Source organism: Microcaecilia unicolor, chromosome 7 (genome assembly GCF_901765095.1).
Source record: "Microcaecilia unicolor chromosome 7, aMicUni1.1, whole genome shotgun sequence".
Lineage (NCBI taxonomy): Eukaryota > Metazoa > Chordata > Amphibia > Gymnophiona > Siphonopidae > Microcaecilia > Microcaecilia unicolor.
Window position 1 is genome coordinate 159,170,172 of NC_044037.1, and position 15,476 is coordinate 159,185,647.

A 15,476-nucleotide genomic window follows, 5' to 3' on the forward strand; every position below is an offset into this window, starting at 1 on the left:
TCAGTCCTTTTCCATCCTGGAAGTAGGACCTTGTTCCGTCTCTGACTATCGGGCCGGGCTTGGTCTCTGTCACTAGAATCTAGCTCTGGCGGTAGAGCTGGGATCCTACTCTCCCTTTCTCATCGGGATCTGGGTTTTTCGGCCGTGTCTGGCACCGTTACCAAGCTTTGCTTTGTCTCTGGAGAGTGATGCAGGAGTTGGCTTACATCTTGGAGTTATTCTTCTTCCACTACTTTGGTATCGATCATACTGAGGTTAAGATGGCTGCACATGCCCACATATGGTGGTGGTATTTATTGCAAGTAGTTCAGATGAGACAATGTTTATTTACCTTCCTAAATATTTATATACCTAATAAAGACCAAATACTTTCCTTTGAATCATTATTTGAATTGCTGATTAAGCATATAGAAGGAACTCTTAATTGGGGGCAGTTTTAATCTCACTTTAAATCCCAATATTAATAATTTAGCTACCTATTTTGTCTTATGCCAAAGCAGATAAAAGCTTTATAACACATTTTTTAGTTCACTGAGGGTTATTAGATCTGTGGAGAGAATATCATATAGGAGAGAGATTAATGACACACATTCCAGAATAGACCTGTGGTTGGGAGGGAGATCACCATCCATACTAATACTTGATCAGACCATGCACCCATTTCCTTAACTTTGTCTGGGGATACAGGAGAGATGGGGTAGAAATATTGGCGTTTAATTGAGACATTATCTGACCTGGCCAATGTTTCTCAGAGTAGAAGTTTAGATTTTCTGTCTAATAATGATGTCTACAGAGGCAGTTCCATTGATAACTATAGGAAACTCAGGGGGGGGGGGGGGGGAACAGTAATGAGAGGGCATATTTCTTTGTAGTCTTGCATGAATAAATCTAAGAAGCCGAAAGAGCAAGAGTTCGAGCTAACATTGGCTTTAGAAGCCTCTTGTAAAGGGAGTAAGGGGACTAAGGTTTACAGGGCAGCCCTACTTAGAGCTTGATTACAAATTCATGGGCTTCAATTAAATATTACTGAGAAATTCAGAACATGGGGAAAGGGAATAGGACTTGATATACTGCCTTTCTGAGGTTTTTGCAACTGCATTCAAAGCGGTTTACTTAGTATTTACAGGCACTTATTTGTACCTGGGGCAATGGAGGGTTAAGTGACTTGCCCAGAGTCACAAGGAGCTGCAGTGGGAATTGAACCTAGTATCAAAGTCCACTGCACTAATCACTAGGCTACTCCTTGCTTTACTGAGTTTAGTCAAGCTAGCAGGCTACTTGCCCATAAATTATAGACAATGATTGCACAATTATATTTTAATTCAAACACAACCTGGTACTCGTTTAATGAATATAAGTCAATCTCCACACTCGCAAGTAATTTTTTCTCTGTAATGTTTGTAGGGGATAGGTGAAAAGACTTCAGATACCCGGTAACCACTTATTGTGTTTTCAATAGTGGACCACGCTGCTTAGCACTTACACATGAAATAAATTTTTCCTTTTTTTAAGGCTGCTAGCGAGCATCGTCATGAGTCAAAAAGCCTCACCCTTTATATTCTTTTTTTCTTTAATTTTTCATATATAATACTATTTGTACATTAGTGTTTTTAAAAATGAATAAACACTTAGCTGCAGCATCAGAGCGTAAGAAACTAAGGGTCCCGCTCCTTATGAAGCATCAAGCGAAATAGGAGCTCGCTGTTGGGCGTACCCACTAGTTCAAGTGCAACAGCAGCTAAGTGTGTATTCATTTTTAAAAACACTAACGTACAAACAGTATTATATATGAAAAATTAAAATTAAAGAAGAATATAAGGTGTGAGGTTTTTTGACTCATGATGATGCTCGCTAGCTGCCTTACAAAAAGGAAAAATTTATTTCACGTGTAAATGCTAAGCAGCGCGGTCCACTGTTGAAAACACAATAAGTGGTTACCAGGTATCTGAAGTCTTTTCCTCTATCCCCTACAAACATTACAGAGAAAAAAATTACTTTTGAGTGTGGCAATTATATTTTAGCAATTCAGGATGACAAGGGTCAGTGTCAGGTATCTGACACTGATACTCAGCAAGAATTTGTGGCCTTTTATGCACAGAGACAATGATTTCCTAATTCCTACTATCAATTTGTCTAGTATTACTCCCTCGGAGAGTGACTTAATGTCTGTCCTGATCACCTTGGATGAGGCACTCTGGGCCATTAAAAATCTTGCTAATAGCAAAGTGCCAGGACTGGATAGTTCTAGCAATCACTTTTATAAATGCTTTGGTAAAATCCTGGTATTCATCTGGATAGTGAGGTTGCACAACAGACCGTAGTAGGCCAGGTGCCCTTAAATACAACTAAAGAACAGACAAAAGATGGCAAATCAATAGTGTCAAGTACTAAGCATCATGCAAATAGGAACAACAAACATACTCTGAAATGTCTATATGCAAATGCTAGGAGTCTAAGAAATAAGATTGGAGAGTTGGAATATATTGCAGTTAACGAAAAAATGGATATAATAGACATTACTGAGACCTGGTGGAAGGAGGATAACCTGTGGGACACAGTCATACCGGGGTACAAAGTATATCGTAGTGATAAGGTGGACCGGACTGGTGGAGGGGTAGCATTGTATATTAACGAGAGCCTTGACTCAGATAGATTACAAATTCAGCAGGACACAAATCACACCTTTGAATCATCGTGGGTTGAAATTCCATGTATAAAAGGGAAAAGGACAGTGATAGGAGTGTACTACCATCTGCCTCGCCAGGATGAGCAGGTAGACGCAGAAATGATAAAAGAAATCAGAGACGCAAACAAAATGGGCAATGTGATAATAATGGGTGACTTCAATTATCCAAATATAGACTGGGTAAATGTAACACCGGGACATGCTAGAGAGGTAAAATTCCTTGATGAAATCAAGGACAGCTTTATGGAGCAGCTCGTGCAGGAGCCGACGAGAGAAGGAAAAATTCTAGACTTGGTCCTTAGTGGAGCACATGATCTGGAGAGGGACGTTATGGTACTGGGGCCGCTTGATAACAGTGATCATAATATGATCAGTTTTGATATCAACCTTGAAGTAACTATACACAGGAAGTCAAATACGTTAGAGTTTAACTTTAAAAAAAGGAGACTATGATAAAATGAGAAGAATGGTGGGAAAAAAAAAAAAAAAAACTTAGGAGGGCAACTGAGAGGGTAAAAACTGTACAACAAGCATGGACGCTGTTCAAAAATACCATCCTGGAGGCCCAGGCCAAACATATTCCGCGAATTAGAAAAGAAAGACGGAAGTCCAAAAGACAGCCGGCATGGTTGAAAAGTGAGGTGAAGGAAGCTATTAGGGCTAAAAGAAACGCCTTCATTGGATAATATTGAGACTCGATCAACTCTGGTGGTATCATTTGTGTTTTTGCAGGACAAAGATAATTTGTTGAAATTATACTTAAAAAAAAATACAGCTAGAGTTTAAAGGTGGAAAAATATCTATATTTCCGGACATATCTAAATGGTCGCAAATTAGAAGGAAAAAATTCTTGGAAATGAAAAAAGAATCCATGGAGAAAAAAGCAATTTTTCAGCTGAGATTTCCGTGTAAATGTTTGCTTTTTTTCAAAGAAAAGAAATATTTTCTATGAACCTGAACAGCTGCGAGAATTTCTTAATGTGCAGAGTATTGAAGAGCAGTCATAGGTCAAGAGGTTCATTTTGTAAGATAGGGGTCAATCCCTACTCGATTATTCTTCTTGATGTTTCCTGTATATAAGCCATCTTCCAATGGCATTTATAATTTTTACTTCCACCTGCTATATTGTGGACTATAATCCAATATAAAGACATTATCTTTAGTGGACAATGTTTATTTTGTCTATTTATAATATTTTTTTGTGAATATTGGTGTGGATATGTTGGTACATCTGTTCAAAGTTTATTCTTTTACGAAAAAAAAGATAGTATTAGAGGCAAAAAAATATAGTAAAAACATTTTTCGGTATATTAAAAGCAGGAAGCCGGCAAAAGAATCGGTTGGGCCGCTGGATGACCGAGAGGTAAAAGGGGCAATAAAGGAAGACAAAGAGGTAGCGGAGAGATTGAATGAATTCTTTGCTTCGGTCTTCACCGAGGAAGATTTGGGTGGGATACCAGTGTCGGAAATGGTATTTCAAGCGGACGAGTCGGAGAAACTTACTGACTTCATGGTAAACCTGGAGGACGAAATGGGGCAGTTCAGCAAACTGAAGAGTAGCAAATCTCCTGGACCGGATGGTATTCATCCTAGAGTACTGATAGAACTGAAAAATTAGCTTGCAGAGCTACTGTTAGTGATATGCAATTTATCCTTAAAATCAAGCGTGGTACCGGAAGATTGGAGGGTGGCCAATGTAAGGGAAAATTAGGTTCTTACCATGATAATATTCTTTCCTTTAGTCATAGCAGATGAAGCCATTACGTATGGGTTGTGTCCATCAACCAGCAGGGGGGAGATACAGAGCACTCAATTTTTCACAGTGCCTCATGGCCAGCTAGCTCCACTGCCTCTTCAGTATTTGAAGCTTCCAAAGCAGTATAGCAAACTGCAATGGGAATAACATGAACTTTCCTCACAGCGAACGAAGTTTCCTTAACAAGGGCATAAACTCCAAAAAAGGAGGGAATGAACTCATCCTCCTGGAGGGAATAAACTCGTCCTCCACTTTGTATAAACAGAGAGAATACTTGCATCCTCCTGGAGGAAATAAACTCATCCTCCCAAAACATGAACTGGAGGGAATGAACTCATCCTGAAGACTGTTTTCCGACTCCCCAAGGAAGGAATACAACTTCAGGAAACAAGAACAGCACCTAAAATCAGAATCACTGCAATACAGACAATCATACAGGGAGGGCTCATGGCTTCATCTGCTATGACTAAAGGAAAGAAAATTATCATGGTAAGAACCTAATTTTCCCTTCCTTGTCATCAAGCAGATGAAGCCATTACGTATGGGATGTAACAAAGCAATCCCTAAATAGGGTGGGAACAAGCCACACCACGCGCTAGCACCTGTGCTCCAAAACGCGCATCCCTCCTGGCAGCCACATCCAGCCTGTAATGTCGGGCGAAAGAGAGCTTAGAAGCCCATGTTGCAGCAGTGCAAATCTCATGAAGAGATAGTGCTCCAGTTTCCGCCCAGGAAGAGGAAATCGCTCTTGTGGAATGTGCCTTAAAGGCTTCAGGCGGAGCCCGGCCAGACAGCAGATATGCTGAAAAGATAGCTTCTTTGAGCCAACGGGCAATAGTGGCTTTAGTTGCTGAAGACCCTCTGTGAGGACCTGCAAACAGCACAAAAAGATGATCAGAGGTCCTGAAAGAATTTGTAATTCGCAGATACTGCAACAGAGTCCTGCGCACATCCAAAAGGTGCAACTGCCCAAATGAATCTGGAAACTCCTCCTCAACAAAGGAGGGAAGAAAAACAAGCTGGTTTAGGTGAAATGCTGAAACCACCTTAGGCATGAAGCAAGGCACGGTCCGAACTGTGACCCCTGACTCTGAGAATTGCAGAAAAGGGTCTCTACAGGACAGCGCCTGGAGCTCTGACACCCGTCTCGCCGAGGTAATGGCCACTAAAAAGACGGCCTTCAGTGTCACATCTTTCTCTGAAGCACGCCGAAGCGGTTCAAAGGGAGCCCCCTGAAGGGCCTTCAATACTAACCCCAGGTTCCAAGCTGGACAAGGTGCCGCACGGGAGGACGGAGCCGAAGCACCCCTCTAAGAAACCGTGCTACATCTGGATGAGCAGCTAAGGACACGCCTTCAACTTTGCCACGCAGGGAGGCCAATGCTGCCACTTGCACCCGCAGGGAATTATAGGCCAAGCCTTTGTGTACACCATCTTGCAAAAAGTCCAGAATCGGCAAGACAGGAGCCCGCAACGAAGAAAGCGCTCTTGAAACACACCAGACTTCAAACTGGCGCCAAATCCTGGCATAAGCCACGGAAGTGGAGCACTTACAGGCCTGCAGGAGAGTGGAAATTACCTTATTTGAGTAGCCTTTATCTCTCAATTGCGCCCTCTCAATCGCCATGCCATAAGACCAAAGCGGCAGGCGTCCTCCATGGCCACCGGACCCTGTGACAACAGGTGCGGAACCAGAGGTAACGGAAAGGGAGCCTCCAACAGCATCTGTTGGAGGTCCGCATACCAAAGCCTCCTGGGCCAATCCGGGGCGATGAGCACCACTTCTCCTGGATGCAGCCGAATCCGCAGGAGCACTCGCCCTATCAAGGGCCACGGAGGGAAGACATACAGCAAGCCCAGGGGCCAGGGTTGAGCCAAGGCATCCAACCCGGCAGAGCGAGGATCCCTCCCGTCTGCTGAAGAAGCACGGGACTTTGGCATTGGAACTGGTCGCCATAAGATCCATCACTGGCTTGCCCCATTTGGCACATATCTGCAGGAATACATCGTCTGCTAGTTCCCACTCCACTGGATCGATCTGATGCCTGCTTAGATAGTCGGCTTGCACTTTGCTCTGACCTGCAATGTGAGCTGCTGACAGGGACTGTAGATGCAGCTCGGCCCAGTGGCAAATTTGTTCGGCCTGCGCGGCTAGAGCTCTGCACTGAGTGCCGCCTTGTCGATTTATGGAGGCCACTGCTGTCGTGTTGTCCGACATCACTCGGACAGCCAATCCTTCCAGGGTCACTTGAAAGGCCAGAAGAGCCAGAAACACCGCTTTCAACTCCAGGTGGTTGATAGACCACTCCGACTCGTCGGGATTCCACAGACCCTGGGCATGCTTCCCCTGGCAATGGGCGCCCCAGCCCTTCAGGCTGGCATGTCACCACTAGGCACCAATCGTGGAGCGCCAGCGGCATTCCTCACCGCAAAAAGCTGTCCGAGAGCCACCACTCCATACTGAGGCGGGCCGCAGGGAGCCAAGAAGGTCTGCACTGATAATCCTGAGATACTGGAGACCATCGTTGAAGTAGAGAATATTGTAGAGGTCTCAGGTGCGCTCTCGCCCATGGCACCACTTCCAAGGTGGCCGTCATCAATCCCAACAGCTGGACAATGTCCCAAGCTCATGGGCGGGGCATCCTCAGGAGCAGACGGACCTGATTCTGAAGCTTGCACCGCCTTTGCTCGGGAAGAAACACATAGCCCGAGGCTGTGTCGAACATGGCCCCCAAATATTCTAGAGATTGCGAGGGGGTCAGGTAACATTTGGCCATATTGACGACCCAGCCCAGAGATTGAAGGACTGAAACCACTCTGGCTGTAGCGAGATGACTCTCTTTTTCTGAGTCTGCTCTGATGAGCCAGTCATCTAGGTACGGATGAACCTGGATACTCTCTCGCCTGAGAAAGGCAGCTACTACCACCATTACCTTGGAGAAGGTTCGAGGAACTGTGGCGAGGCCAAAAGGCCTTGAAAGGGCAACTTCACCAACCTTTGCTTAGAGGCCATGTCCGCCGCCCAATGTCGTAGCCAAAGAGTGCGGCGAGCCGCCACTGCTACAGCCATTTGTTTAGCCAAAGCTCTGACCATATCATAAAGGCCATTAGCCAAAAAGGACAAGGCCGACTCCATCCACGGAGCCACTTCAGATAAGGTCTCCGCTCCATCACCGGGCTGTTCCACTGCCTGCTGTAACCAAGCCAGGCAGGCTCTAGCAGCATAACAACTGCATGCAGACGCCCGAACAGTGAGACCTGCCAAATCAAAGGACTGCTTCAGAGCTGAATCAAGCGTGCGGTCTTGAATATCCTTCAGGGAAACACCACCTTCAACAGGGAGGGTAGTTCTCTTTGTCACAGCCGTGACCAGGGCATCCACTTTAGGCATTGCAAAGCAAGCCAAATGTTCCTCACTCAGAGGGTATAATTGCCCCATAGCCCTGGCAACCTTCAAAGGTCCCTCGGGGTCAGCCCATTGAGCCGAAATAAGCTCTTGGATGGAGTCATGCAAAGGAAAGGCTCGAGCAGGCTTTCTGGTACTAGCCATCCTTGGATTAACAGAGGAGGCTGTGCCACTCCCAGGATCTTCAATCGAGAGGGCTTGTAAGGCATTTGAAATAAGCGTTGGCAGCTCCTCGCAGTGGAAAATCCTCACCGCAGACGACGGATCATCAAGCTCCTGTGGCAATTCTGCACCCGACTCTGGCTCCTCAGCCCAAGAAGTTCTGCAAGACCCCTCAGAATCCTCATAGCCCGACCAAGGGGGGGGGGGGGGGGGGGGGAAGTGCGCCACACTCAGAAGGGGAATTAGCCCTTCTGCGTTTATCAGGAGGATAAGAAACAGAAAAAGCCAACTCCAAAAGGCCAGGATCCACTGGGGGGGGGTGGGCAGGCAGAGGGTCCGAAGAACCCTGTGGAAGAGCTCTTTTAAGCATGTACGCTCTATGCAGCATTAAAACAAAATCAGGGGAGAAAACTGCTCCCTGACCGCCCAGATCCTGCGCAGGCTATCAGCTCTATTATTAGCCTCACTCAGAGGACCCCCCCCACCCCCCGGATTCAGGGCTCTCCGTCACAATGGAGGCCGCGCCATGCGGAAAATCCAAAATGGCGTCCGCTGCCAGCTCAGAGCACAAAAGATCGTCGCTCGCCATGCTCAGGCCGGCTCTACCGTCTGTACAGCACAAATTACAGAGCCCCACTGCTGATTTGCGCTTGCCATATTTAGAACGGCGCTTTACAGTCTCCGCAGCCATCGCCAAAAACGGCGGTGAAATTCAAAAATAGCGGTTTGCGCCAAAAACGTCCCGATCGCGGGCCCACCCCGGAGGAGTCAGAAAACACTCTTACCTCACTAGACCGAGTATCACAGCTCCGGTCCTGCAGAAGAATCTCAAGAAAAAAACCTCTTTTCCAAGATTGCTGCGCTAAAGCGCAAGGCGACTTTCATTATTTATTTAATTTTTTTTACGCTATGAGGAAAGCGGAGGCAAAAGAGGTAAATAAAAACACTCCGGAGGCTCAGATAAGTGGGAAAGGCAGGGAAAGGCGAACCAATGTGCCTGCATCCACTTAGTGGGAAAGGACAGGGAAAAGCAAACTAATATGTCCACATCCACGGGGGCATGGGTAAGGCAGGGAAAGGGCTGATCTATGTGCCTTCAAAGTGAAGCTGCTATAGCCTCTAACACCCCGGCTAACAACTGGCAAGCCAGGAGCCACCCCCAGGCAGATTTTTGATGGAGCTCGAAGAAGCTGCAGCCACCCTGCTTGGGGAGATAGAGAATACTGAAGAGGCAGTGGAGCTAGCTGGCCACGAGGCACTGTGAAAAATTGAGTGCTCTCTATCTCCCCCTGCTGGTTGATGGACACAACCCATACGTAATGGCTTCATCTGCTTGATGACAAGGAACGCTAATTTTCAAAAAAGGTTCCGGGGAGATCTGGGAAATTATAGACCGGTGAGTATGACGTCGGTGCCGGGGAAAATACCATCTGCCTTCCACTTGGATGCCGCCGGGCCCTCCCGATGCGGTGATAGAAATGTTTCAAAAATTGGTATTGCGGGATGTAGAGGATATGGAACGGAAGAAACGATACTCTCCGAATAATTTGACTAAGGTGCAATTATTAGCCCTCAATCAATTACAACAGGACACTAGTATTATCATCTTAAAAGCTGATAAGGGCGGGGGAGTTGGTGTGCAGGACACTAGCAAGTACAGAGCGGAAGCAGGGCGTCAATTGAGTGATCAGGATTTTTATACCCTTTTGGATATGGACCCTAGTAAACAAAATCAGCTGGAAATTAAAGCACTTTTACAGGAGGCTAATGAGAAAGGTGTGATTTCTAGTAAAGAATTTCAATATCTGTATATTGACAGTCCTAGAATGCCTCAAATCCGCTTTGTTCCTAAGAAAAGTTGGTGGATCCTTCTGGGCGTCCAATTGTGTCCTGTACCAACTCTCTAAATGAGCCCTTGTCTCAGTTTTTGAACTTTCATTTACAGCCAGCGATGACCAATATCCCTTCGTTTGTACGGGATTCAACACATTTTATCGGGATGTTGCAAGATTTGCCTTGTATTGAAGGTCCAATAATTCTAGCATCCATGGATGTGCGATCATTATATACAATGATACCTCAGGATCAAGCTCTTCAGCTTATTGACCAACAATTAAGGATGATGGACTACTCACATGAGAAAATACAACTGATGAATCGTATGGCACGGCAGGTTATATCAAAAAAAAATTTTCAATTTGAAGATCGATATTACCTGCAGAAACGAGGGGTCGCCATGGGCGCCACGGTGGCTCCCACTGTTGCGTGTATGTATATGGCACGTTTTGAACAGTTGTTTGTGTACCCTTCCCGATATGCCACCCATATTCTGTTATGGAAGAGATTCATCGACGACGTGATTTTGATTTGGTCAGCAGGAATGGAAGAATTACAGCAATTTCTCCAATTTCTTAATAATTGTGATCCTAACATCAGTTTTGAGACTAATACATCATATAGTCATGTTACATTTTTGGACATATCCATTGAATGGTACCAGGGCCAATTTTACACTGAAGTATATCGCAAGCCAACCGATACAAATACCATCTTGCATTATAAAAGCTTTCATTCTAAAGCCCACTGGAATACCAGTGGGGCAGTTTTTACGATTGAGAAGATTGTGTCATTCAAGGGAAGCATTTGATAGACATGCAGTACATTTACACCGTAGGCTTACACACAGAGGGTACCCTGGGAAGGTACTTAGAAGAGCGTTCAAATGAGCTAGAAGTGTTTCACAACAATGGTTAAGATACCCTCGGAATTTTAAAAATAGTCAGGAAGATCAGATTGTATGTGTATTACCGTTCTCCACAGAGGCTAAGTATATTAAGCAAATTATTCGTAAACACTGGCCAATCTTAATGTTACATGATGTACCCAGGCACATTTGTTTTGCACACACTAGAGCCCGTAATCTAGCGGAAATATTTAAGAGGAGATATGAGCAAGATTTTCCTGATAATCAGGAAGGCCACAGTCAATGTGGCCATTGTATATATTGCAGATATGCTCTGGTCGCGACAGCTATTAAGAATCCGATTACGGGGAAAGATTTTGTGTTAAAACACTCCACGAATTGTGAAACAGCTCGTGTAGTGTATGGCATATGTTGCCCTTGTAAAAAAATGGTATATTGGCCAAACAAAAAGGAGAATAAAAGATCGCATTGCAAAGCATATGAGCAATCTAAGGGTACAGAAATTTGAAGCTCCACTGGTTTCGCACTGGGCGGAGCTCAAACATGAAATACGGGATGTGTCCTTTGTAGTATTATATCGATTACCTAATACTTTTAGTGGGGACGTGATGTCTGCATTGATTCAAAGGGAACAGCGCTTTATTTTTCAGTGGCACACAGTAATCCCGTCAGGTCTTAACAAGGAGCTTGATTGGTGGGCTTTGTCCCACCTATCGGGGATTTAAATTTGTGAAAGGCAGTATGGGTGTATCTATTACGCATGCACCGGCGTTCTGGCCATCTGAGAGAGAGGAGTGTAAGCTGTTCCTGCCTGAAGGTAGGTAGCCATTATGTGATAAATATAATAAAAACATTTTAAATTGATTTTTCAGTGAGATAGTAATGAATATATGTTTAATAAGAAAGTGAAAATTGCATTCGTAGTGGGATTAGTTTTTAGTTACACTATATTTGGTTTATGTTTGTAGAAGAGTCATTCCGTGTCAAGTGGACCAATTTTAAAGATCGTCCCCACCTCACCATCTCAGATTTTGATGAAATTTGGTACATAGTTTCTTTATGATAAAAAACTAAGCTGTGCAAAAGTTTAGTTCAAAAGACTAAAAATTGGAGGTTCTAGGGGACCTCAAGTAAAGGGTTGCAAAATGTCGCCTGAGCAAAAATGACATTTTGGGCCAACTTCCAGAAGCTGTAAAACTGGAAGTTTTGGTAGTACAAGGGGGATATTTGGAGAACCTGCACTACTTTTAGGGCTTAATGAACTGGCAAAACCCCATGTTCCTAGTCCTCTTACTTTTTGAATGGTTTAGGCTCACACTTTGCCAAAAAACCCGGCAAAAATCAATTTACAGCGATGTTGAAGCTGCTGTAGTTTCTAAACTAGTTGGCCTTTCAGGTTGATTTTTGGTAGGTGTACTAAATGCACGGCTGTAATGAGGCATTCCAAATTGCAGCACTTTCCTTCAAGTGGTTGAAAAATTATAAGTGTTCAAAGTTGGTATAAAAAGCATTTTTGAACATTTTGGGCTATCTTTGATGCCCTTGATCTCCAGTGGGACAGCTTCAATATTCTTTCTTTTAGCACCATTAGAAAGAACAGATTTCCTTCTATCAGAATATGTAGTTTTCAATTTGGAGTCTCTCCATATGGTGTTCCCCTGAAGACGCTACGGCGAAACATGCTCGCATGTAGGGCACCAATGATGGATGACAACCGGGAACTGGTTTAGTGAACTCCAATTTTTTGATTTATATCACTGCACAATTTAAAGTGACTGGGAACATTTCTAGAGAGTAGGAACAATCTGTTAAATATTAAGATAAGTGGCTTTATAATCTTGGGCGTATGTGAATAACATACAAAAAAACAACATATAGAAGAGGGTATAATCATTACACTAGAAGTAAGACATCATACAAAATAGGTAGGAGGTGGAGTGCAATGATGTACCGAAAGGAAAGCATTACATATGACTGCCAGTCAGTCTAGCAATGTTTTTCCAGTCACTGAGCACTATTTGAATGCAAGAAAAAATACATTAAAAAAACGAGTAGTGGTTGGAGAGGTAGAGTTATTTAGAAAGATACACTGTATAAGATATATAGTAGAAGGGGTTATTAGTTTATATTTGGTAAATAATAAAAACCCTGAAGGGATATTTATACCCCAGAAGTGGTGACTATTCAACTTTTTGATGTCAAGACACAGCCAACAGTGCTGGGGGAGTCAGGAGCAATAGCTAAGATACAGAAGCAATAGCTACTGGACAACACAGGAAGGAAGTGCATCATGAAAATTGCTGTCCCAGATCTAGACATATAGGGAAAAATATTGAGTGCGCTCAGCCACCAACAGAGTTGGCGCCTATATGTCTGTGTAAGGAGAGGCCAGGTTCATGTGTTCTTGGTATACTGCTTGTAGATGCTGGTGGTGACTTAGTGTTGTTGGCAAAGTATGCAGGAAAATCATAGTAAATGATGGTAGATAAAGGCCAAAATGATCCTGAAGGAAGATTCCATTAAAAAAAAAAAGGGACTTTGGAAAGCCATTACTTATACCTTGCAGTGAGCTATGAGAAAATGATTCTACTTCTTTTTGGGCTCTTCTAGATACTTGAGCCCAGCATCTTCTAACAGTGGCCAGTATGGGTTACAGTTGTCTTGATCTGAACTGATATGGCTTTTCTTATGTTCAGCCTGCCAAGTAGAAGATAGGTGCACATATAAAATCCCTATGTAATCACATTTCTCTTCATTCTTTCAGGGCATACATTGCAAGTGCCCCAAGCCTTTCTTTGGAGGTTTATGCAATAGGTCCTATAACATTTTTTCTCATTTAAAGACCCTAATGAAAACATGTCCTCTAGAATGAAACACAAAGTAAAAGTGACACCTAAGAGGGAATGTTACCTCCTTCCTCCAACTGCTGTTATACATTTACTTACACATCCAAGCACACTGCTAGCCTTCCAAGCTTTCCTTATTTCCTTTATGGAGGAGGGGATGACAAGGGTGTCCCCTTACCATTAAGGAATTTCAGAGGCTTAAAGGACTCAAGCAGCAGTAACTGGAGGTGGGAAGTACATTTTAGGACACTTTTTCATGTGTATTTCAATCAAAACTGGTTTGCATAATACTCCTAGTTTGGAAAGCGACTAAAGTCCATGGAGAGGGTCCTGAAACATAGAGTTAGGGAACCGAGGTCCATTGCTGTTGGGTGCTGCTGAAGAGCATCTGCCACAAATCCTGGAACAGGGCTTGAAAAGCCAGAAGACTAAGGGGTTAGAGCAGAAGTTCTCAACCCAGTCCTCGGGATACACCGAGCCATTTAAGGAAATCCACTATGAATATGCATGATAGACTTGCATATAATGGAGGTAACACATGCAGATTTATCTTATACATATTCACTGCTGGTATCCTGAACTCCTTACTGGTAACCTGTGTTCCAAGGACTGGGTTGAGAGCCACTGAGTTAGAGAAATCCTATCCAGGAGATATGCAAGACTGGTAAGATAACCACTAGCTCAAAGGGACACAAGAATTCGAAGGTGCTTGCCTGCCACATGTCTGATGAAAATGAATGGTCCAGAGAATAAGAATCAGACAGCTATTTTGTACGCTTTTACTTGATCAGCCATTCCAGCTGGACATTTACTCTTTTAGGAAAGGCTAACTGTGAGAAACTGGAAAACAATGAGAAGAAAAAGCCAGAAGTAGGGTCTTGAAAATACAACTTTCACACACCCAAAACTGTCGTTAACTGAGTGTTGACTACTAGCCCTTATCCTATAAGCCAGGCAACTCTTTATTTATAAATACTCCCTGGCTACACTTTATTACGTTGTGCACGTGAATACTTGGTAGAGAGCAGAGACAGACCCTCAAAACCACTTTGCAACAATTACTAGCTACAATGTACTACAGCAAACAGTACACTACAGTCAGCACCAGATTTAAGATCACAGCTGACAGCTCCCATCGGCAGAGAATCAGTGGGGAGTACAGATTCCCAAACCACAGTTTTTGGGAGCCTTCAGAATTTGGCTCCCAGGACACTTATGCTTAGAGACTTGTGTACACCAAACACCTACCCAAGAAAACTTACCATTTATGTGGCCACTAGCGGAACAAGCAGCATCAGTAACCAAGAAGATTGAAAAGAAAACAAAACAGAGTTTGGTTTGATTAGCCCTTTCAAGAGGGGGGAAGCAAAGGACGTTCGGGTACTCCTGACTGGAAGGGGACGGTGTAAAAGCCAGATTTGGAAGCAAAGAAAAATAAAGCCTAACCAAGAAAACAAGAAACATTAATGGAATTATTTTCACTTTAACTGCAATCGCTTAGAATTATAACCCAGACATTGTCGCATAAGTATTAATATTAGACTAAAACAGAATCCTACATACAAGCATTTACCATTTCCTACTTCTCATCCACAACCCTATATACAACTATTATGTCACTCCCCCTAGTCTATAAATTCTTCTGGACATGCATCCCCCATACCTGTTAGCTTTTTATGATAGCTCCACATTAACCTCTTTTCTCCTGTACACGCCTACATATAGTGACCGCGTTCCGTAAACTACCACAAGAAATACTAAACACATACAAAATAATCCCTTCAAACTGCCATGCTTCCCAATTCGCCAGTCACCGTTAAAGTTTAAAATCTGCACGACCTTCTACGTCAGAGACCCCCGAAACAGGACACGGGTGGAGAGGCTAGCACAGTGACTTGCTATTGGTTAGAGATGAG

The 15,476-nt window shown here is 43.8% G+C and overlaps 1 protein-coding gene across 5 annotated transcripts in view; it reads right to left on the reverse strand.

Moving 5' to 3' along the window:
• LOC115474560 (shugoshin 2-like) overlaps window positions 1-15,476 on the reverse strand; it is a 235,697-nt gene extending 220,221 nt beyond the window's left edge. For 3 of the 5 annotated variants that reach the window (XM_030210075.1, XM_030210076.1, XM_030210072.1), the window contains exon 1: window positions 15,224-15,390. The gene's annotated coding sequence lies outside the window, so the exon portion shown is untranslated. Of the gene's footprint in view, window positions 1-15,223 lie in introns of all 5 variants that reach the window. The other 2 variants (XM_030210074.1, XM_030210073.1) reach the window with 2 other exon arrangements.